We start from the raw sequence: 22,511 nt of genomic DNA, 5'->3' as shown, positions 1-22,511 counted from the left end.
AAAAAGAAAACATGGACTATCATGCTGGAATTTTTTTTTTTAATTCAGCATCAGCTTTGTCACAAATATTTTAGTTTTTTTTTTTTTTTTTTTTTTTTTTTTTTTGAGACAGGGGTGTACTCTGTTGCCCAGGCTGAAGTGCAGTGGTGTGATCACAACTTACTTCAGCCTTGACCACCCAAGCTCAAGCAATCCTCCCATCTCGTCCTCCCAAAATGTTGGGATTACAGGTGTGAGCCACCACAACCAGCCTTAGTTCAATTTTTTTAACCCTGTGTGTGTGTATAAACGTTTGTAAATTTTAATTGGTAGAATGTCACATCTTTTGTGGATTCAGTTGTGAAATATGTTTCCCCCAATTTTGATTGGTAATATATTGCAGTTTTGGGCACAGTTGTGAATTATATGTGAACCACAGCCAAGTCCAAGTTTATATCTGTTTCACCATTTTTTAAATTTAGTAAGAACATTGTTCTTTCTATGATGCTGTACTCAACCAAGGTTTGTAATTGTGTTATCACTGTAAAAACAAATAGAATTGACCCTTATTATTCACAGATTTTGTTTTCATGAATTCGTCTGCTTACTACAGATTGAGCATCTCTGATCTAAAATCAGAAATGCTCTAAAATCCTAAACTTTTTGAGTGCCAACATGATGCTCAACACAATCCTCAAGGGTCATGCGCAAATGAAATACTCATGGGAGCATTTTGGATTTCAGATTTTTGGATTAGGGATACTCAATAAGTATATAATGCAAATGTTTCAAAATTTTTAAAAACTCTGAATTCAAAACACTTCCGACCCCAAACGTTTCAGGGTAAGGGATACTGAACCTATAAAATTTATTTGTAACTGCAAAATCAATACTCATGACACTAGGCATTCAACTGAGTGCGTGACTGCAAATGGTACAGAATGGTGAAAAATTTGGATTGCTCAACACATTCCTAGTTGACAAGCTGATTTCCTTCAGCTCTCATACGGTAAACAAGTCTCCTTTTTGTGGTTTATATAGTGCCATGATTTTTGCTTTTTTAGGCTTATGATTTCTGTGTTTAAAATGACTACCCAGTGTGGAACTGAAGTGCTGTATATTGCACCTAAGTGCAAGAAGGCTGTGATGTGCCTTAAGGAGAAAATGCATGTGATAGATAAACTTATAGTGCCGTTGGCTATGAGTTCAGTGTTAGTGACTCAACAGTGAACAGCCATACATTGCTTAACAACAGGGTTAAATTCTGAGAAATATATCATTAGGTGATTTTGTCATTGTGAAAATATCATAGAGTGTACTGATATGAATCTATAGCTTACTATACACGTAGGCTATTTGGTATAGCCTCTTGTTCCTGGGCTACAAACCTGTACAGTGTGTTACTATACTGAATTCGTAGGCAATTGTAACACAATAGTAAATATTTATTTATCTAAACATAGAAAATGTACAGTGAAAATATAGCTTGATAATCTTATGGGACCACCTCCATCATATATGCAGTCCGTTGTTGACTGACACATCATGCAGTGGATGACTATATATTAATAAGGTATCTTGAAACAGAAATATACATAAAATGAGGTTATGTTTGATCAGCTAATTAAAATGTAATCAGAGGCTCTCAGGAGCTCTCAGGAACCCAACCCTGAATTTCCCTTATGAGTAAACAGTTTGGTATTCCCTAATTCAGTGTTCATGGTGACTTCATAGAACTTAACTACTGTGAATAAGGAGAACCAACGGTAATTTTGTCTTTGTTGTTGAACTTCTAAACTGATTTTTAAGTAGCAACTAAAGCAATGTCAAGTGTTTCATATTCTACAGAATGAACTTCCAAAAGCTTTACTTTGGTTTCATGAATTAGATGAAATCATCAAACCATTATTGGAATTAACTGATTTTTCTGGTTGGTACATCTCCTGATGCTGACAGAAAGCTGGCAACATTTAACTGTGAGTTTTTCTGTTAATGGAGCCAACCAGTTTTCACTTTACTTTGATGATGTAAAAGAGACGCTTTAGAATCAGAACTAAGTGCATTTTTTAAAAAAGTCATTGGATCTAGATGAAAAGTCATGCTTTAGAGAATAATACGTAAAACACTTTCTCTGTCCTGTCTGCTTTCATTAAATCCGTGTCTTTAAGCTAGCCATGAGCAGGGAGCAGTATTCAGTATTTCTTCTACCTTCATTCAAGACTGGAGGAGTTAGCTGTCCCTACCTGCTCCTGCCTAGGTATACTTTTTCTGCATGGTGCCTGGGTGCTGTCTTTAAGAATGAAGTATCAGTTACAGTACATTTAGAAATGGGTTACTGCTAGGTGTCTTAAAGATTTAAGCAAGTTGTGAAATTGACAACTGGCTTCATTGCACATGCATCTCACACATGGCTCAATGAGATTATGGCGGAGCCTAAAAGTATAAGTAAGTCTTAGCATATTTTAATGCTATCGTTAAAAAAAATCATTAGAAAATGAAAAATCCAGGACAAATGGTAAATTTGTGGGACACTGGGACAATGGCCGTAAATTGGGACTGTCTCAGGCAAACTGACACACTTTACCAGACATGTGTCCTTTTAAAAATCTTCAAATCCCAAACTCTTGATTACTGTTTTCCTGTCAAAAAGGCTGCGCCCTGAATATGAATCACTTGTTTGTGACTATTTACTAATTTCCACAGTATTATGCACATGGAAAAGAATGTGAAGCATTCTTCTTAGCCAGTTTTATTCATTGTGGCATTTCTTTTTTTCTGGAACATTTTCTATTTATCTTAAAACTTTTATTAAATTTTGCATGCTTTCATTTTTAAACTAAAGACATGTAATCAACTATGGAATTATTTTCTTTTATATTAGTTCTTTTATTATCTTAATAAAAATATACAGTAATTAAAAATGAAACTTGAAAAGAAGGCACCTTTTACATATATTTGATGAAAATGGATTATCTGAATATGATTATAATAATACTTTGTATTGTTACAGAATTAATTAAAAGGATTTACGGTATATCTTATGACTCTACAGGAGCCTTGGGATATAGGTAAGTGACAAGCATTTTCTGAAGAGAGATTTCTGAAACATTAAGTAATTTGATCTCATAGGTTCCTGGCAAAGTAGACAGTGGGGCATATCTTACTTCAGCAATTAACTCTTTTCTCTTCAATATAACATTTGTAGAAATATCACATTTACATGAATCTTCATGTAACATTTCCCTAATAGCTAACAAATCATATTTCCCAGGGAATTTTAGGCTTATTTGTATAATAATTACAATGAAGATATTGTTTATAAGACATAGAAGTGTGGCATGTAGCAAAATTTAGAGCATTAAAAAAAATAATTAAATGCAATATGGTACCCTGGGTTATACCTAGGAGCTAAAGAAAGACAGTAGAAAAACAGGTGAAATATAAATGAAGTCTATAGTTAATAGTAATCAATTAGAAATTAATCAATGTTAATTTCTTAGTTTTGACAAATGTCCTGTGGTTATGTAAGATGTTTAACTTTATGGACAACTGGATGAAGGGTGTATAGGAACTCTATACTATTTTTGTATCTATCTTGTAAATCTAAAATTATTTCAAAATAAGTTTACTTGAAGCACAAAAGTCAGTTTATTGATTCAAAATGTATAGTTTAGAAGTAGATTTTCTGGACCATGGTTTAAAAAAATAAAATAATTAATTTAAAAAATCCAGATTACATAAAAACGATTTAAGGAAATACATGGCTATAGGTTTCATTTTTCAGTTTATAGGAAGTATGCAATTTTTTTTTTTTAACATTGGTGATATGCTTTGGATTTGTGTCCCTGCCCAGATCTCATGTCAAATTGTAATTTCCAGTGTTGGAGGAGGGGCCTGATGGGAGGTGATTGGATCATGAGGGCGAATTTCCTTCTTGCTGTTCTTGTGATAGTGAGTGAGTTCTCATGAGATCTGGTTGTTTAAAAGTGTGTAACACCTCCCCCTTCACACTATTCCTCTTCAGCCATGTAAGATGTACCTGCTTCCCCTTTGCCTTCCACCGTGGTTGAAAGTTTCTTGAGGCCTCCCCAACCATGCTTCCTGTGCAGCTCGAGGAACCATGAACCAATTAAACCTCTTTTCTTTATAAATTACCCAGTCTCAGATAGTTCTTTATAACAGTGCAAGAAAGGACTGATACAATGGGCATGGTGTTTGCAGACATCTCCTCGTACTTGGTTACAGGCTTTCTCTTTGATACTTTAAGCCATTTGTGTTCTTTGGTCCTTTTGTGTAACTTTTTCTGTTATTCCAAGCAGGCCCTTTAAATGGTTCCCAGTACACTTCTTTTTCTTTTCTTTAGTGTATTGTTTAGAGAAAAAAGTCCAATAATGTGACTCAGTGGTTTGGGGTTGAGACCCTGTTAGTGTAGTTTTGTTCAGTCACACTACTTGAGCTTCTAGGTCAAGTAGTAGACATGGTAGATGTATTGTTAACAAGTACGAATAAAGATGAACATAACTCTTACATATCCATTTCTGTAATTGAGCTAAAATAATACAGAATCTATTGCTGTCAGATAATAGAAATTCTCAGTTTCTAAAATGGACTCTAGCATGATAACTATTTTAAATTTCTATAAATATTAAAAGACTTATAAGAAGGAAACTTTGTAGTTTGCTGAAACTCTTATGTAACTTTTCATTAATAAAAGTAAAGTAGCCATGCAGGTCTTGTAGATGGTTTCCTGCTTCTGCTGCCAAATTTAATGATTTTAGTTAAATTTCATAAAGGGAAATATAAATATATTATACTTAAAGGATATAGACACTTAAAACAACAGACCCATGCCTGAATAACTCTTGCAGAATAATTGTCCGGCTTGGAAATTTCTGTGTTGCTTGGTAGTCTTTAGCCAGAATTGGTGTTAACAGTCTCATGTTAATAGAATTATAGTTAATAGAATTATAATCTATTTTTTAGTTGTTTAACATGATTGTGCTAACCTTGGTTGGGAAGTTGAGAAAAAGACAGGATGGCCGGGCGCGGTGGCTGATGCCTATAATCTCAGCACTTGTGAGACTGAGGCAGGTGGATCACGAGGTCAGGAGATCGAGACCATCCCGGCTAACATGGAGAAACCCCGTCTCTACTAAAAATACAAAAAATTAGCCAGGCGTGGTGGCAGGTGCCTGTAGTCCCAGCTACTCAGGAGGCTGAGGCAGGAGAATGGTGTGAACCCGGGAGGCGGAGTTCGCAGTGAGCCGAGATTGCGCCACTGTACTCCAGCCTGGGTGACAGCGCGAGACTCCGTCTCAAAAATAAACAATAAAAAAAAAAAAGAAGAAAAGGATGGTTTTCTCAGGCCAAGTTTAAATTACATTGATCATGTAATAGTTCACACAAAACAAGCAAACAAGAGAAACTTATTATTCTGTGCTAGAAGAGCATTAAAAGTATTGTTTTTAGGGACATGCTTACCATTCAGCTGATTGTAATTTGTGGTCATCAAAGTGTAAATAAGAATAGCTAGTATATATTGAACTTTTTTTTTTTTTCGAGATGGAGTCTCGCTCTGTCACCCATGCTGGCGTGCAATGGCACAATCTCGGCTCGCTGCAACCTCCACCTCCCGGGTTCAAGTAATTCTCCTTCCTCAGCCTCCTGAGCAGCTGGGATTACAGGTGCACGCCACCAGCCCAGCTAATTTTTTTTGTATTTTTAGTAGAGACATGGTTTTACCATGTTGGTCAGGCTGGTCTCGAACTCCTGATCTCATGATCCCCCTGCCTCGGCCTCCCAAAGTGCTGGGATTACAGGTGTGAGCCATCACGCCCAGCCTGAACATTTTCTATGTACCAGGCACTTTACTTACATTATCTCATATAATCTTCATAATTACCTATGAGATAGGCTGGAATTCCCTTTACAGATGAGGCTGAGAGAGAACAGCTGTCTCCAGTCTAATTCTGAGATGGGGAGGCGGACAGAACAAGTGCCTATTATGTACAGTACCTACTGTTTGTTCATGATATAAGCAGCTCCCAGGAAATGCCGTCATGTTTCCATAAACACGTAGTAAACTTCAGATTATTTCAGCTTTTCTAGGTAAGAATATCTGATCACACTGGGTGACCTAGAGTGGATTCTCCTGGGGTGAGCAGCCTGGAGTAAGGACTTGTGTTTCTTGTCTAGCTTTGCTCTGGCTCATTCTGCAGTCCCCTAACATGTCAGTTGTTCTCTGTCACCTGATTAATTGCTGAACACTCATTCATTGTGTGCTTCGTTGATCATATGCCAAGAACTTTTGGCAGCTCTGGGAACATGCTCTCCACGTGCCTCCTGGTAACTGTTGGACAACTAGAAGTTCCTAGCTGTTGTGAAAACTTTGATCCAGAAACTGCAACACATGCCAGAGACCAGGGATGGGGTAGTTGAACAGCTGACAGGTGAAATGTAGCTATTCAGATTGTTAGTTGGTCAGGAGTCAGAAATAGAGTAGGCATGTGACTCTAAAAAGTGGTTTTTGAAGAGGATTATGATGGTTGGCTATGGACTTCATAGTTTGTAGACATAAAATAATTCTAACTTCTTTTTGAGGAAGAGTCATAAAAGTACAAAATCTCCTTTGCTGTCTTCTCTTCTTTATGGTCTCTAAAAGTTGACATTTCTCAGGGCTCAGTCCTTAGCCTTCTGTATTTATTTTCCACACGATCTCATATGATCCCATGTTTTAAATGCCATCTGTTCTCCCAAATTTACAATTTCTTTACTTTGGTCTCTCCCATGAGTTCTAGACTTATTTTTATGTCTTTTCAACATCTCCATTTTGGAGTCTAATAAACATTTCAAACTTAGTGTGTCTAAAATGTAAATCTTGAACTTTTCTCCCTGGGTAAATGATATACCCAGTTGTTCCAGGCCAAAAACTCAAAGTCATGTGTGACTTTTTATTCCATATCCCACATCCAGTCCATTAGTAAGGCTTATATGCCTGCCTTTCAAAATGTATCCCAAATTACTCCTACCCCACTCCTCACCCTTACTGCCCTATTGTAAGTCACTGTCATAAGTCACCTAGGTGATAATATCGTCTTCTAACCGGCCTTCCTTATCTCCTCATTGTATCTCTCCAGTCAGTCCTCCATATAGGAGTAAAAGGTGTTTTTTTTTTTTTAATGTTAAACAGTTTCTGTCATTCCTCTGTTCAGAACCCTTCAGTGGCTACCCAGCACACACAGGATGAAACGTTGTCTCACATGTTCTAACAGGCCTGCTGACTTTATCTCCTGTCACTCACTGTCTTGCTCACTCTCCTCTAGCCACACATGCCTTCTTGCTATTCCTTAGATACTCCCAAGTCCATTTGTAATCAGCTAACTTCTCCTGGTTCCGTGATCCCACACCCCTCACTCCAACCAGTTTAGCCTAGTACCAGTGGAGGTAGATTTAGAGAGAAGAAAAGTGCATATCCAAGACTCTCTAGCACATGTATCAGTAGAGTCACAATAAAAATATTACAGCTTTAGCATTCCTAGTTTTGGTAATTTGGATTGCTTTCAAGAATAAGAAGGGCTGGATTTAGAGCTACAGAAAGTCATAGCTAGAATCAATGGGGAAAAGTTACAGAGAGAGATTTCTCCTCAGTTTAAAGAGTGCTACAAAGAGACTTAGACTCCCACACAATAATAGTGGGAGACTTTAACACCCCACCGTCAATATTAGATCAATGAGACAGAAAATTAACAAGGATATCCAGGACTTGAACTCAGCTCTGGACCAAGCAGTCCAGATATGTCAAAGATCAGATGGTTGTAGATGCGTGATGTTATTTCTGAGGCCTCTGTTCTGTTCCATTGGTCTATGTATCTGTTTTGGTACCAGTACCATACTGTTTTAGTTACTGTAGCCTTGTAGTATAGATTGAAGTCAGGTAGCATGATGCCTCCAGCTTTGTTCTTTTTGCTTAGGATTGTCTTGGCTATGCAGGCTCTTTTTTGGTTCCATATGCAGTTTAAAGTAGTTCTATCCAGTTTTGTGAAGAAAGGCAGTGGTAGCTTGATGGGGATAGCATTGAATCTATAAATTACTTTGGGCAGTATGGCCATTTCCGTGATATTGGTTCTTCCTATCCATGAGCATGGAATGAAAACTGAAATTACTTTTTGTTCCGTAAGCTGCAGGATGGATATCGTGTTAGCAGGCATGAAAACAACATTAATGTCCTTGTACATCTCCATTAGAGCTGTTGGGTGACTAGGTGCATTTTCATTGAGCAATAATATTTTGAAAGGAATCTTTTTCTCTGAACAGTGACTCACAACAGTGGGCTTAAACTATTCAGCAAACCATACTGTAAACAGACATGCTGTCATCCAGGCTTTGTTGTTCCATTTACAGAGTAGTGTAGATTTAGCATAATTATTCATGGCCCTAGCATAATTCTTAATGGCCTCAATGCAAATGAAACAGCCTTATATTCGAAGACGATATCATATAAGACTTTCATAGCTAGAGAGGGAGAGTCAATGCTTGGCTTCAAAGCTTCAAAGGAGAAGCTGACTCTCTTGCTAGGGGCTAATGCAGCTGGTGACTTGAAGCCAATGTTCATTTACCATTTTGAAAATAACACACACTAGAAATATGGATAAACTTCAAAAACATTATACTGAGTAAAATAAGCCAGATACAGAACACCACAACTGATTCCATTTACTGCTCTAGGTTAGTATATCAGAAGTGTGAGAAGAGATAAATTTACTGTATGGTGACAAACAGTGGACAAGTTGTTGCATGCAGCTAAGGGTGGGTTGTGATTGATCTGGAGGCAGTACAAGGGAACTTTTTGGGATAATGGTTGTGTTCTATATCTTGATTCTGGTGGTGATTATATGGAGATATAAATTTGTCCAAACCCACTGAAAAGTACACTTAAAATTTATATATTTTATTATATGTAAACTATTATCTCAGTAACAATGCTTAAAAAAACCCTAGTACACAAATTTTGAAAGTTATTTTACTAGCAAAAGATTAACTTCTGTCTAATGTTAGAAGACCTTTGTGTAATGCTAAAACTTAGTCATCCTGAAAAATCCATTTAGATAAATCAGTGTATACAATATACATAAAAAATATATGAATTAAAAGTCCTTAAATAAGGAAAGAGAGTAGATGAATTCTCAATATACTTTCTAGTCTGTAGTTTGATGTATTGGAATCCTCAGAATGAATTGGTGTACATTTCCAGTTTCTTGAATCGATGTTTGGTAGTACCCTTCACACTAAGAAGCAGCCAGATAAAATGAAATAATTACAACCGGTTCTTGGTTCTGCTTTCGTGTTCTTAACTTCTTGAGTTGACTTTTATTTCATGTTTTTTAACTAGAAAAACTGGTTAGAAGACATACCAACATACCAATGTCCCTTAGAATCTTTTTTTTTTTTTTTTTTTTCGGAGACGGAGTCTTGCTCTGTCACCCAGCCTGGAGTGTAGTGGCACGATCTCGGTGCACTGCAACCTCGGCCTCCCAAGTTCAAGCAATTCTCTGCCTCAGCCTTCTGAGTAGCTGGGACTACAGGTGCCCGCCACCATGCCCGGCTAGTTTTTGTATTTTTAGTAGAAACGGGGTTTCACCATATTAGCCAGGCTAGTCTCGAACTCCTGACCTTGCGATCCGCTAGCCTCGGCCTCCCAAAGTGTTGGTATCACAGGCGTGAGCCACCATGCCGGGCCCAGAATCTATTTCTTCTTTTAGGAGTGGATCCCCTAGAGTTTAGCTAAGCACATGGCTCCCTATCTAGAAACTGTGCTTCTCTGCTTCTTTTACAGCAACATGTGGCTGTGTGACTAATGAGAGGTTAATGGTAATGTGTGTAAGATCACCTCCGTTAAGACAAGCCACTTACCCTAGACTTTCTTTTTTCCTTTTCTGCTGGCTGGGATGTTACACCAGTTACAGTAGCCATCTTAGTTGGAAACTACTTTGGAAACGACGTGGAAGATGGCAGGGCCAGCCTGGGTCCACAGATGATCTTGTGAAACACACCTTCCCCTGTCACCCCGTATTTTGGCATGAAAAAGAAGAATTTCTTTCTCACTTGAGCTACTTTTGAGTCTCTTTGTTATGGCAGAAAGTTTATACGCTAATATAAAATGGAAAGCATTTCAGAGTTTTAAGTTTTTCTTTATACTCTTTGCTATATTCTCTATATATTGGTATGGTATTCTCAATTAAAGTAGTTTTTAAAATACATATGATTACATGCCAAGAGTTCCTTTTTGATTAATTATTTGAGAGAATGTTTTGCAAATTTCCAAGTTACCTTTAAGCTTTTGGTATTAATAATAGAATGATGTTAATATATGGCATTCTGCTTTTCTAGATTTTTATGGTTGTATTTCTGGACTAGCCTATGACCAGTTTTCGTAAAGTTACACAGACCTTTTTAAAGAAGTTTTCTTTATGAGATACCTAAATACCTATTATGTTGTTGAACTTTATTATTTTTTTGTCTGATCTCTCAAAGGCTTAAAGTTGTAAATCACTGATTTCTTCCATCAATTTTAATTATTTATAGTTCTATAAGTTTTTATTTTGGCATATATGTTAATGTGTTATGTGTTATTTACTGTTAGCATCTCAATTGAGGATTATACCTTTTATCAGAGTGATATGACTTCTTTTTTTTTTTCATTAAATAAAGGGTCTTGCTTTGTCACCAAGGCTGGAATGCAGAGGCACGATCATAGCTCATTGCACCTTCCAATCTCTAGGGCTCAAGTGGGCAATCCTCCTGGCTAGCTGGTACTATAAGTGTGCCACTACACCTGGCTAATTTTTCCTTTTAATTTTTTGTAGAGATAGGGCCTTGCTATATTGCCCAGACTGGTCTTGAACTTCTGGCCCCAAGCGATCCTTCTGGCCTAGCCTCCCAAAGTGCTGGGATTACAGGTGTGTGCCACTGCACCCAGCCATGACTTTCTAATTTATGACTTGTGTTTTGTTTTAGCTGACATTGATATTGCTACCTTAGTTTATATTTCTCCATAAATCTGTGCTTCCCATTATATTTACACTTTCTTTGTCATTACTTTTAGATATGTTTCCTAAAAGTAGAACATACTTGGATTTTATTTTTTATCCTAAAAAGAACTTTGTCTCTTAACAAATATTTAATGCATTTAAATTTGTTTCCAAATTGTTCTAATTGGTTTTATTGATCTTTTCAGCTTTTTGTTTGAAATTCTTCCTTGTTTTCATTGTGTTTTGGATTTTTTGCTGTTTTGATTTAAAGTTTTATGTTTAATTTGGTTTTCATTTTTAACTTATTGTGCATCTAAGGCTTTGAAATCTAAGGATTATTTTAAATTTTTTTTTAACTTTAAATTTATATGACACCTATCATTAACAGTTAAGAATAGGATGGTATCTCTTGATAAATGAGAAATTTAATATGTTTTTACTTATCTGCTTCTCTGTTTTCCTTAATATGATCTAAGATTTTTAACTCAAGACTGTTACTAAATTATAATTTTAAATAATTTATGCACAATTTATTTTATTAACTTTTATATGGGCATAAAGAATATGAAAACCCTAAGTTGTCACAACCTTAATTTCTACTTTTTCAAGTATTTATCAAAAGGAATCTTAAACCATCAAAATTATATTCTGATATCCTATTACTTATTATTTTGATTTATTTTCATATTATATCTTTAAAAAATACTGTTTTCATTTTTTCTGTTGCCCACATTCAAACTATTTCTTTGCTCATTAGACTAGGAGAAAAGAAGTAGAAATAGTCAGATTTGAAATTAAGATACCAAATTATGTATTTGGTATTTTCTGTAGCAAAGTCTAAGGTCTGGAACATGTTTAGGATTATTGGATTAATGGATTTTATGGTGATGGGTTTTATGGGGAGAATTACCAGTTATTTAGTAGCTTGTAAGCTTGTGTCCTAAGATGTCCCTGTCAATTACTGCATCAGGTAACACAGGGCGTGGCACTTAGATTCTCATTGGTATTTGTTCAGTGACAGAAGCTGTCCTCTGTTGCTTTCGAGTCTCTAAGACTGTTTTCCCCATCTTGAATGTGCCTAGTCATCTGACCTCCTCTCAAATGGGCACCAACTTCATTCTCTCTGTATAATAAGGGACCTTGTATGGGGCTTTCCTAGTTTTTTTCAGAACATGCTTGAGGACCATTTAGGGAAGCAGGGTCTTAGAGGACATTCAGTCTTGTCTTGGAAACAGTGGGGAAGGAAGAACTCTGTAGCAGTTGCTAGGGGTAATATTATATCTTTAAGAAAACAATGCTGTCACTAAGTTACTTTTAGACATGGAAGGCTTCTCTTTAATTTTTTTTTTCTTTTTTAGTGGATGATTATGTAGCTAGACTACCAAGAGGTAGGGAGTGAAGTAAAGCTGAGAACAGCCTCTCCAGGATTATCAGGTTAGGGTGATGTTCTTGGCAAGAGACTGGATTTAGTGTGGTATTCTGGAAAGCACATGGGCTGAGGAGGCAGGAGACCTTTATTCTAATTTTGGTTCTCTGTTCTTGTTTCTAACTGTGGCAAACCATTTAACTTTTGTGCGTCTCAGACTAGATTTATTAAATGAGGAATCTGACTCAAAGATCCTTTCTAACTTTAAAATTCTGTGTCTGACCAGAGGACCAGGGTAGAACAAGGAGGTTTCTACTCAATAGCATTTTTATTTTTAATTTCATTTTGTAAAGTCAAGAGGAATAAACCATTTATCTTACTGCTTTGAACAGGAGGATTAGAAGAAGGAATCATATGTGGCTCACATGTTTATGTTCTGACTTCGTATTAGGTAAGTGACATGACGCATGTTGCAGTCGATTGCCCCTATTGTAACACATGGAAATAATCTGGTACTAGAGTGACTCAGAGGAATGTTTGTTGTTGTTGTTGCTTGTTCTGTTTTTGTTTTCTTGAAACGATTTTACTCCATCACCCAGGCTAGAGTGCAATAGCTTGATGATAGCTTACTGCAGCCTTGAACTCCCAGGCTAAAGCGATCCTCCCACCTCAGTCCCCTGAGTAGCTGGGACTACAGGCGCGCATCACCAGCCTTGGCTAATTTTTTTATAGAGATGGGGTCTCCCTGTCTTAAACAGGCTGATCTCAAACTCTTGGTCTGAAGCAATCCTCCTGCCTTGGCCTCCCAAAATGTTGGGATTATAGGCCTGAGCACCTGCACCTAGCTGGGAATGTTAAATCACCATTTTTTCCTGGAGAAAACTTGACAGAACTATTTATCTAGATTCCCAGAAGGTTATCACCTTTTCCACTGGGATATGTGTGTGTCTCAAAATTGAGGGTACTGGGAGGTAGGCCTGTTGTGTGCTACCAATCAGCCATTAGGCTGCAGGTCACACTGAACATCTTTCATTGAACTCCTGAGTGGTGAAACGGCTGCCAGCACTAAAGTTGTGTTTCACAAGGGCAGTAACAGGATGCTGCCCTAGCTGGCTATCTGTTGTAAGTTGAGCTGGGCATGGTCACAAGCAGGGTGGGCAGAGAGAGTTTTCAAATAATGAACATGTCACAGTTGTGAAAGAGCTGGGAACAAGTGCTGACTGAATAAAATCTATGCAGCAAAGGGTGACTCTTTTTGAAGAAAGACTTTGTTCTGCCCGGATTCTGGAGGAAGAGCCACCAGAACAGCACAGAAAAGACTGGACAGTGGGCTTTGGTTGCTTTTCTTCTCCGTAGTCATCACATTGAGGACTAAAAATTAGTTGAAAAGTTTTATTTCCCTCTCTATCAAGAGCTTCCGGGGGTGGGAGAGAGTTGTTTCATTTCAGAAATGTGTTTTGTTTTAGTAGACACATATCATGAATTGAATAAATGCAAATAAAATTCAAAATAAATTAGAAACTTGAATTTAAAAATATATGTGATAGGCTTTTAAGTGCCACTGTGTGGTAGGCTCTGGTAGGGATGCAGAGATCAACATTCAGTAAAGTCTGCCCTCAGGAACTTGGGTGAGGCCAACATATAAATGGCTAATATTTATTATGTTTCATTCAGTTTTTGTGGAGCATCTACTCTATGCAAGGCAGCAGGACTTACAAAGTAAGGCAGAGAAGATTGAGTCTCTGTTCTCAAGGCATTTATAGTCCTGAGGGATATGAATAAATAGGTAACTAGAGTGCCAGGTACATGAGGGCATACAGGGGAGAATAATAGAATGTGTGGAATTGACTGTGTTCTGAGATTAGAGTGAGGCAGCCTCAAGGTGCCTATACTTTCAGATTTCTACAGTCTTTAAGTCTTCTAGAACTACAGCGTTAACTACTGGAGGAAACATTATTGTATGTTTTTGTAGGTATAGCTGCTTTATATTAATGAGTCCATAGCTGAGCATCTGGAAGGAAAAAAAAATTGTTGATACATGTGCTTTCTGTATTCAGCTGATGATGATGATGATGATGATGATGATTGAATTGCCCTCTACTAGCTACAAATTATATCTAGAATTTTAAATTTGAAATTAAAGGGAGACACCTTTTGATCAAACATTGTTCCCTATTAAGTTACAGTAAAAGTCTTTCTTGAGCTTTAAATCTATTAAAAAGAGATTGCATGGCCTCCCATAATCATTGAATCCCATGGCTCTTTGAGGTAGGGATTTCCTATTCAGCCCAGTGTCCTCCTATTCAAGTACGAGGCTGCTTTCTCTCTGTCATCATTGAAGTGTTGGTCTTTTTGGACAACAGTAGAGGCCTGTAATTTATTTTAAGCTGGATTTGTAAATTGAAGGGGGCCCAGGCTGAGTCTGGCCCATGGTGCATGTGGCTTACCTCCATGCCTGAGCCACAAAAGGCCCACTATTTGCTGTTTTTAGGGAGTTAATAAGAGCTTTTGTGACATAGTTCATACACACTTTATTGGCTAAAATCTAGATGATCTGAAGGAAAAAGAATACGTTGCAAAAGTCAAAGTTATGGCTGTGAACTAGAAGAAAAGTTAAAAATATAAAAACTGTCACAAATGGTACAAATGAGAATTAGAAATTAGCAAGAGCACAGAAGCAGAGGTTTTTTAATTATAGCACTCCTTAAGACATTTTAAATTGTTATAATGATTTCAAATAGGTAAACTTTTGGTCTTAAAAGGAATCAAGGGGCCGGGCGTGGTGGCTCATGCTTGTAATCCCAGCACTTTGGGAGGCCGAGGCAGGTGGATCACGAGGTAAGGAGATTGAGACCATCCTGGCTAACAAGGTGAAACCCCGTATCTACTAAAAATACAAAAAATTAGCCAGGCGTGGTGGTGGGCACCTGTAGTCCCAGCTACTCGGGAGACTGAAGCAGGACAATGGTGTTAACCTGGGAGGCAGAGCTTGCAGTGAGCCAAGATTGTGCCACTGCACTCCAGCCTGGGTGACAGAGCAAGACTCCATCTCAGGGAAAAAAAAAAAAAAAAAAAAAAGAATCAAGGGCTCTACTTTCTGTATGTAGTTTATTAAATGTAAACACATACAAAATTTAAGGGGAAAAGGTAATCTTTTCATGTGAAACTGTTTTGATTTATGGCTTCTGAGACTTTGAAAGCCTCTTCGCACCTTGATTAAATACACCGAGTGGTTTTAAAACCTAATAAAATTGTTGGGGGGCGGCATAGGCAGATATTTTTAATATAGCAATTAGGAATATCATAAAGAAGATTAAAGCAGTTTGTAACATAAGCCTTGAATAGTATTACTAAATAAAGAAAATGAGGTTTTAGAAATTTGAACACGTTAACTATAAAAAAAGTAAACTTTTTTTCATGTAATACTGAAATCAACTATGGAATTGAAGAAACTATGATTTTTCTTTTTAAAATAAAATTATTTACAGAGGAAATTCATGAATACTTTGTTAAAAAACAAAAAGCATTTATGTCAGGCTAAAGTTCCATTTGACTACCACCCTTCTGTCTCCCCAGAGATCATCATTTTGCTATTTATTCTTCCAAATTGTCTTCTAAATATTTTTATGCATATATATGTATACATACCACAGATGGATATGTTTTTTGTTGATGTTTAAACACAGAATGTTGATTGCTGGTTCATTTTAAATATGGCCTTCCATTGTTATGTTTTATTTTTAATACTTCTGCAATATTACTAATAGCAGCTGACACCGCGTAGTTACTATGGGCTAGGCGGGATGCTTAGCATTTTTCATATAATTTAGCCTTATCTTCATAATAACCTTCAGAAGTAAAATAGTTTATTTTATATGAATAAAATTCTACCTTTAGTATACCTTTCATTTACAGTAAATTACTAATGCCAGTAGTTTAGCATTCTTTAATAAGATTTCTACCAAAACATTTGGAATGATTTTTTAAAATTGCTAAGACTGTAACTGCCAGTTCTGTTACACTTTTTATTCTTGTGCAGTTGGCCTTTACCAAGTCCCCAGAGTCGGGTGTCTGCTTGCTAAACCAGAAAGCTGGAGATATGAGGATGATTCTTGCTCAACTTTTAGGAATGAAGTGGTAGTATGTGTCCTATTTGACTGATTTTAAATGAGGAACAGACAACCCCAGACATTTCCTCACTAGTTAATGGTTTGAAAAGCCTATGCCTGTGATGATGTCCATTTTGGGGACAGTTATAGGAGACAAGACTTAGATTGAAGGTGGTTCCCTTTTGAAAGAAGTCTTCCATTGTGCCCTTGGTCATACCAGTATGAAGAGATAAAGACGCTGCAATAGGAACTCCAAGAATTTTTATGGGAATTGGTAGAAAGGGGTATTGGGTAGGTTGAGAGAAAAAAAGGTTGTGCTTATGTATATGCTGATTTTGGAGTTTGGATGAGGATATTTTCCACATTTCATGACAAAATAAAGAGCTGTTAGTGAATAGGATAGCTCTCGGAGAGTTTTAAGTCTGAGCTCTGCTGCTTAACTAGCTGTGTGACTTTGAACAGGTTCATGACACTGTTTTAATCAAATAATAATATTCACTTCATACAGCTGTAGGGTCGAAATTACATAAAGTACGTTAGACATTGCTAAGTGTTTTATAAATATGCTAGTATTAGGTGGTGTTCTTACTGTTTTCATTAACATAACTGTTGTCAAAATCTTCTACAGTTCACCTCTATACCAAAGACTTAACCTACTTGCTTCTATCCTTTATTATTTGAGAAAGGTTACTATATTAGGGTTCTGTTATTTTCAGAATAGTAAAAGAGGACCTATCACCTCTTTTAACATTTAACAAATATTGAAGGCCTAATATATGTGTGTGTGTGTATATGTGTGTGTGTGTGTGTGTGTGTGTGTATCAGCCAGCATTTCTTCTGGCTCAATGCTAGTAAAGAAAGGATCATTTATATTAATAGTAACTCTGGAGGAGAGAAGAAGGTCCCAGTAAATATCATTTGCCAAAGGTCTCAGTAAATATCATTTCATTGTCATCATTAGTCTTCATAGGCTTTTTAAAATCTTTTTTGTCTTCAAGATTTAAAAAAGCATTAATTATTAATATCTGTCCATTTATGCAAGTATTTGTAAATAAATGAATTTGTAAATGGTTATGATGAGACACTGAAAAAAAAAACAATAAAAACTTACCTTGCTTTGGTTTGGTTTTGGTTTTGGTTATAATAGCTTTGAAGTCACAAATAACATTCAATGGGAGTATGAGGTTTTTATGTTTAATAGGATGGAACATGGGTTAAAAATGTTAAGAAGTGCTCATTTCCAGAGTAAGCTCTCATTTTCAGCTGAGGAGACTGAGCTCCACTGAGCTTGCATTTGGTATACTTCGGGGTCCACATTCTAATGGGGAACTGATTCTTGCTGGAAACCCAATCAAAAGTGTGGTTTATTCTGGGTTTGTTTAAAATTTTCCTTCCCACTGTTCTGTTTTCCTAATATAAGTATTATAGCAATTTAGAATTCATGGAAAGAATGAGCACCTTTAGCTTCTTACAGTGTCATGAGACTGCATATTTGTTATTCAGTGTTCAAGAAATTAAACATCAGTTGTTTAAGGCAACTAGGAAGTCTACAGTTTAATCTCATTTACTGTTATATAGTGATATGCCATTTAGTATATGAAAACACTGTGGGTATAGGCTGTTGCTTGAAGCAGACTGTGTGCTTTGGAGGGGGCACTTTGCCAAGGGAAAAAATCTTTTGATTTTTTTGTTCCCTCTTCTGGAGAGTTCTCAAAATCTATCCTTTTGACTTTTATTGGCAGTTGTCATTTTCATCGTCATCTCCACATTCTTTTATTTTTTTTGACTTACTCTGTGGCAAACCATCTCTAGCCTGAAGTTATACCAATGGAAAAAAAATCTTATTTCAAAGTGACCCATGAAATTCCATTCCATATTTTAAATGTGTCACATTGGAAATGCCACTTTTTTCTCCATTGTATTTTTGTTACCCTAACCCATGCCCTCACCATCTGAGGACTGTGTGTATTTTTAAAATTAATAGCTCTCATACTCACTGGTTTGTGGAAACTGAGCATTTCCCCTTTATCCAGAGGCAGTTGTGGTAAGTGTCTTGTTTTCTTCAGATCCCAACCACGGGTCTCTAAAGGTATCTAAGATCTGTATGGTCACATCTGCTTTTCCAAGTACCAGCTAGAAATATTTTACCTTGCCTTCACTATAGCTAGGCTATAATAAAGTTTACAATCAGAGGCCAGGCACGGTGGCTCACGCCTGTAATCCCAGCACTTCGGGAGGGCTAGGCGGGCGGATAACCTGAGGTCGGGAGTTTGAGCTAGCCAGACCAACATGGAGAAACCCCGTCTCTACTAAAAATACAAAATTAGCCAGGTGTGGTGGTGCATGTTTGTAATCCCAGCTCCTCAGGAGGCTGAGACAGGAGAATCGCTTGAACCCGGGAGGTGGAGGTTGTGAGCCGAGATCGCGCCATTGCACTCCAGCCTGGGCAACAAGAGCGAAACTCCGTCTCAAAAAAAAAAAAAAAAAGTTTACATTCAGTTAAATTCTCTAAGCTTCTGGCTTAGAATATTGAAGAAACTTTTACATAGAGTAGATAAAGGATGCAGTAGGAATTTCTGATTTGATTGTGTGTTATTGTGGAAAGAATGCTTTCCCTACAGACTGACTAGGAACAAGATGTTTAAACATAAGCCAGGGTGGAGACCTGTTTGGTCAGCTTTATAGGAGCCACGTTTCCCTACTTAGGATGAGTTTGCCAACTATCCCATCAACCTACCGCTGCCTGATCCTTCAAGTGTCTTTGGAATTTTTACTTAGGGCACTGTTGGGTAAGGCAGTGATATAGTACATATGTAGCAATTAGGCTAGAGGCTGTTTTGCGGAGCAGCATGATTTTATCATGCCGTTATAAATTTATGCTGTGCTCTGTGTATATATATATAAAATGTCTTTTTTTCCCCTTTTTCTCCATCCCTCTCTGCTCTTGGCTTGTATATTCACATAACTGGGCAGCAGCAGGACTTCATTTATCACAGGCAGTGGGAGGGGGTACAGAGATATGAAAGGGTTACTGTTCACATTTCCTGTGTAGTTCCTTCTGATCTTACTGAGTTGTAATTCCTTTCTTGATGTTAAACATTCCCAGGCTCCAGTAACCTTCTGGCCTGCTTGCACTGGCCAAGTGTGTCCCAGGTGATCTTGTAGGCGAACCTCCTGTTTTTAAGACAAGAAATCGCCCCTTCCTTCATGAGATAGGCTAAATGTTCATTCCTTTGCAGTCCCAGAAGAAATCCTTTAATTTAAAACAACACCAGAGCAGTAACATATTAGTTTTAAAATTAAAATTTAGCAGCCATATTTGTTGTCAGGTTAATTTTGTAGATTTTTGAATCTATTCATTCGTAGTTTAGTGAGTTTCTGGTTGAATGAAACCCTATTGCTATATTAAAGATTACATCTTTTCTTCTTAAAACACACTTTAAAAATGGGTTTTAATTCTAAAAGGATAAATTTTGGCCCTACCATCTTACTTTTAGCCTACTTATCAGTAGATCATTTTAAGTTGCCTCAGATGCAAAGCAGCTTAACTGTAACTACAATATTTCTGCTTTTCTTTACTAGTCAGCTGTTAGAAGTTTATAGTTGAGCGTTGGGGAGATACTTATTTCCTTTTTCTCTGGTTTTAAAAGTATATACCGGCTCTTCTTTTCCCCACAATTTAAAGTATATAAATTTTTGTGGTTGGCAAAAAGGCTTTCTGTTTTTGCCTTTTCCTCTAAAGTTTTAGAAGAAAATATTACGCCATGGAGCATAAGAATGGGTCAGCAGCTAATTTACAGGGAAAAGGAGTACTTTTGCCAATGCTGCCTTAATCTCAGGTAAAGAGCTTTTGTTTGGACAAGGCTCCAAGGGTAAGTTTATTCTTACTGCTTATAGCACATCTCTTTGTCCTCAGTCATCAACTTGGGAACCTAGGGACTTGGGGAGTGAAATGAAACAGTATCTCTTTGAAAGAGTTTCTAGGATAATTTTAAGTTTGCTAGTGTGTAGGCAAAGTAAACTGTCTGCATTGCTCTAAGCAATGAGATAAAATATTTTTAGTGTACCTTAACTGTCTGGAATACAGTTTTACAGGGGGGTGGGTAGATGAATTTTTGGATTAAATCTGTTTAAATCTGCTTTAAAGAGCCAACATGAATTGCTGATATTAATCATTTACCTTTAGTTCCCCAGTGCCTAATACAGAGCCTGTTACACAATAGGTTTTCTTTCTTTCTTTCTTTTTTTTTTTGAGATGGAGTCTTGCTCTGTTGCCCAGGCTGGAGTGCAGTGGCGCAATCTCAGCTCACTGCAAACTCCACTTCCCAGGTTCAAGCCATTCTGCTGCCTCAGCCTCCCGAGTAGCTGGGACTACAGGTGCGTGCCACCACACCTGGCTAATTTTTTGTATTTTTAGTGGAGACAGGGTTTCACCGTGTTAGCCAGGATGGTCTTGAGCCCCTGACCTCATGATCCACCCGCCTCGGCCTTCCAAAGTGCTGGGATTACAAGCATGAGCCACCACGCCCGGCCCCTTGATTCTTTTTAACAGCAAAAGTTTGCCTATTTAAAATCATTTTTTTCTTTTTTTTGAAACAGGAGCTCACTCTGTCACCCAGACTGTAGTACAGTGGCATGATCATAGCTCACTGTAGCCTCAAACTCCTGGGCTCAAGTGCTCCTCCCACCTCAGCCTCCTAAGTACCTGAGATTACAGGCAAATGCCACCAAGCCCTACTTATTTTTTCATTTTGTAGAGACAGGGTCTCGCTATATTGCCCAGGCTTGTCTAGAACTCCTGTTCTCAAGTGATCCTCCCACCTTGGCCTCCAAAGTGCTGGGTAATTTTAGGCAGTGGGTTTTCAATAATGGTTTGTTGAATGAATGAATGAGACTGCCAGATTACTTTTGTAGATTCTATTTTTTTTACAGTATTGCTAATAGTAAAGAGTGATGCATTTAGTACGTACATCTTTGTATTTTTAAAAATCATTTCAACTTTTATTTTAGATTCAGGGGGTACATGTGCCACAAGATTTGTTACATGAGTATATTGTGTGATGCTAAGGTTTGGGTTATGGATGATCCTGTCACCTAGGTACTGAGCATAGTACCCAATAGTTAACTTTTTCAACTCTTGCCTCCCTCCTCCCTCTCTCCTTCCTCTAGTAATCCCCGGCGTCTATTGCTGCCATCTTTGTGTCCATGTGTATGTAATGTTTCACTCCCACTTATAAGTGAGGACATGCAGTACTTAATTTTCTGTTCCTAAGTTAATTCACTTAGGATAATGGCCTCCAGCTGCATCCATGTTGCTGCCAAGGACATGATTTTATTTTTTTATGGCTACATAGTATTCCATGATGTATATATACCACGTTTTCTTTGATGGACATCTTGGTTGATTCCATGTCTTTGCTATTGTACATAGTGCTGTCATGAACATAGGAGTTCATGTGTCTTGTTTGTAGATTTATTTTCCTTTAGGAAATGGGATTGCTGGTTGGATGGTAGTTCTGTTTTTAAGTTCTTTGAGAACTCTCCAAACTGCTGTCCACAGTGGCTGAGCTAATTTACATTCCCACCAGCAGTGTATAAGAATTACCTTTTCTCTGCAGCCTCACCAGCATATTATTTTTCGACTTTTTAATAATAGCTATTCTCACTGGCGTGAGATGGTATCTCATTTTGGTTTTGATTTGCATTTCTCCGATGATCAGTGATGTTAAACATTTTTTCATATGTTTGTTGGCTGTTTTTATGTATTCTTTTGAGAAGTGTTTATGTCCTTTGCCCACTTTTTAATGAGGTTATTTGCTTGTTGAATTGCTTAAGTTCCTTATAGATTCTGGATATTAGACCTTTGTTGGATGCATAGTTTTTTAATATTTTCTCCCATTCTGTAAGGTCTGTTTATGCTGTTGATAGTTCTTTTGCTGTGCAAAAGCTCTTTAGTTTAATTAGGTCTCACTTGTCAATTTTTTTGTTGCAATTGAGGTCTTAGCTACAAATTCCTTGCCAAGGCCAGTG

At 37.3% G+C, this 22,511-nt stretch overlaps 1 protein-coding gene across 9 annotated transcripts in view; it reads left to right on the top strand.

Annotated features, from left to right (window-relative positions):
• Positions 1-22,511, top strand: part of ZNF438 (zinc finger protein 438) — a 190,844-nt gene that overhangs the window by 49,086 nt on the left and 119,247 nt on the right. For 4 of the 9 annotated variants that reach the window (XM_063607309.1, XM_003821449.5, XM_055092584.2 and 1 more), the window contains exon 2: positions 2,990-3,047. The exons of 2 other annotated variants lie outside the window; for them this stretch is intronic. The gene's annotated coding sequence lies outside the window, so the exon portion shown is untranslated. Of the gene's footprint in view, positions 1-1,907; positions 1,956-2,989; positions 3,048-3,691; positions 10,935-12,764; positions 12,824-22,511 lie in introns of those variants that run through there. 3 more of the 9 variants (XM_063607308.1, XM_063607310.1, XM_063607311.1) reach the window with 3 other exon arrangements.

Source organism: Pan paniscus, chromosome 8 (genome assembly GCF_029289425.2).
Source record: "Pan paniscus chromosome 8, NHGRI_mPanPan1-v2.0_pri, whole genome shotgun sequence".
NCBI classification, from domain to species: domain Eukaryota; kingdom Metazoa; phylum Chordata; class Mammalia; order Primates; family Hominidae; genus Pan; species Pan paniscus.
Note: the sequence above shows the minus strand (reverse complement) of the source record. Positions and strands in the feature narration are given on the sequence as shown.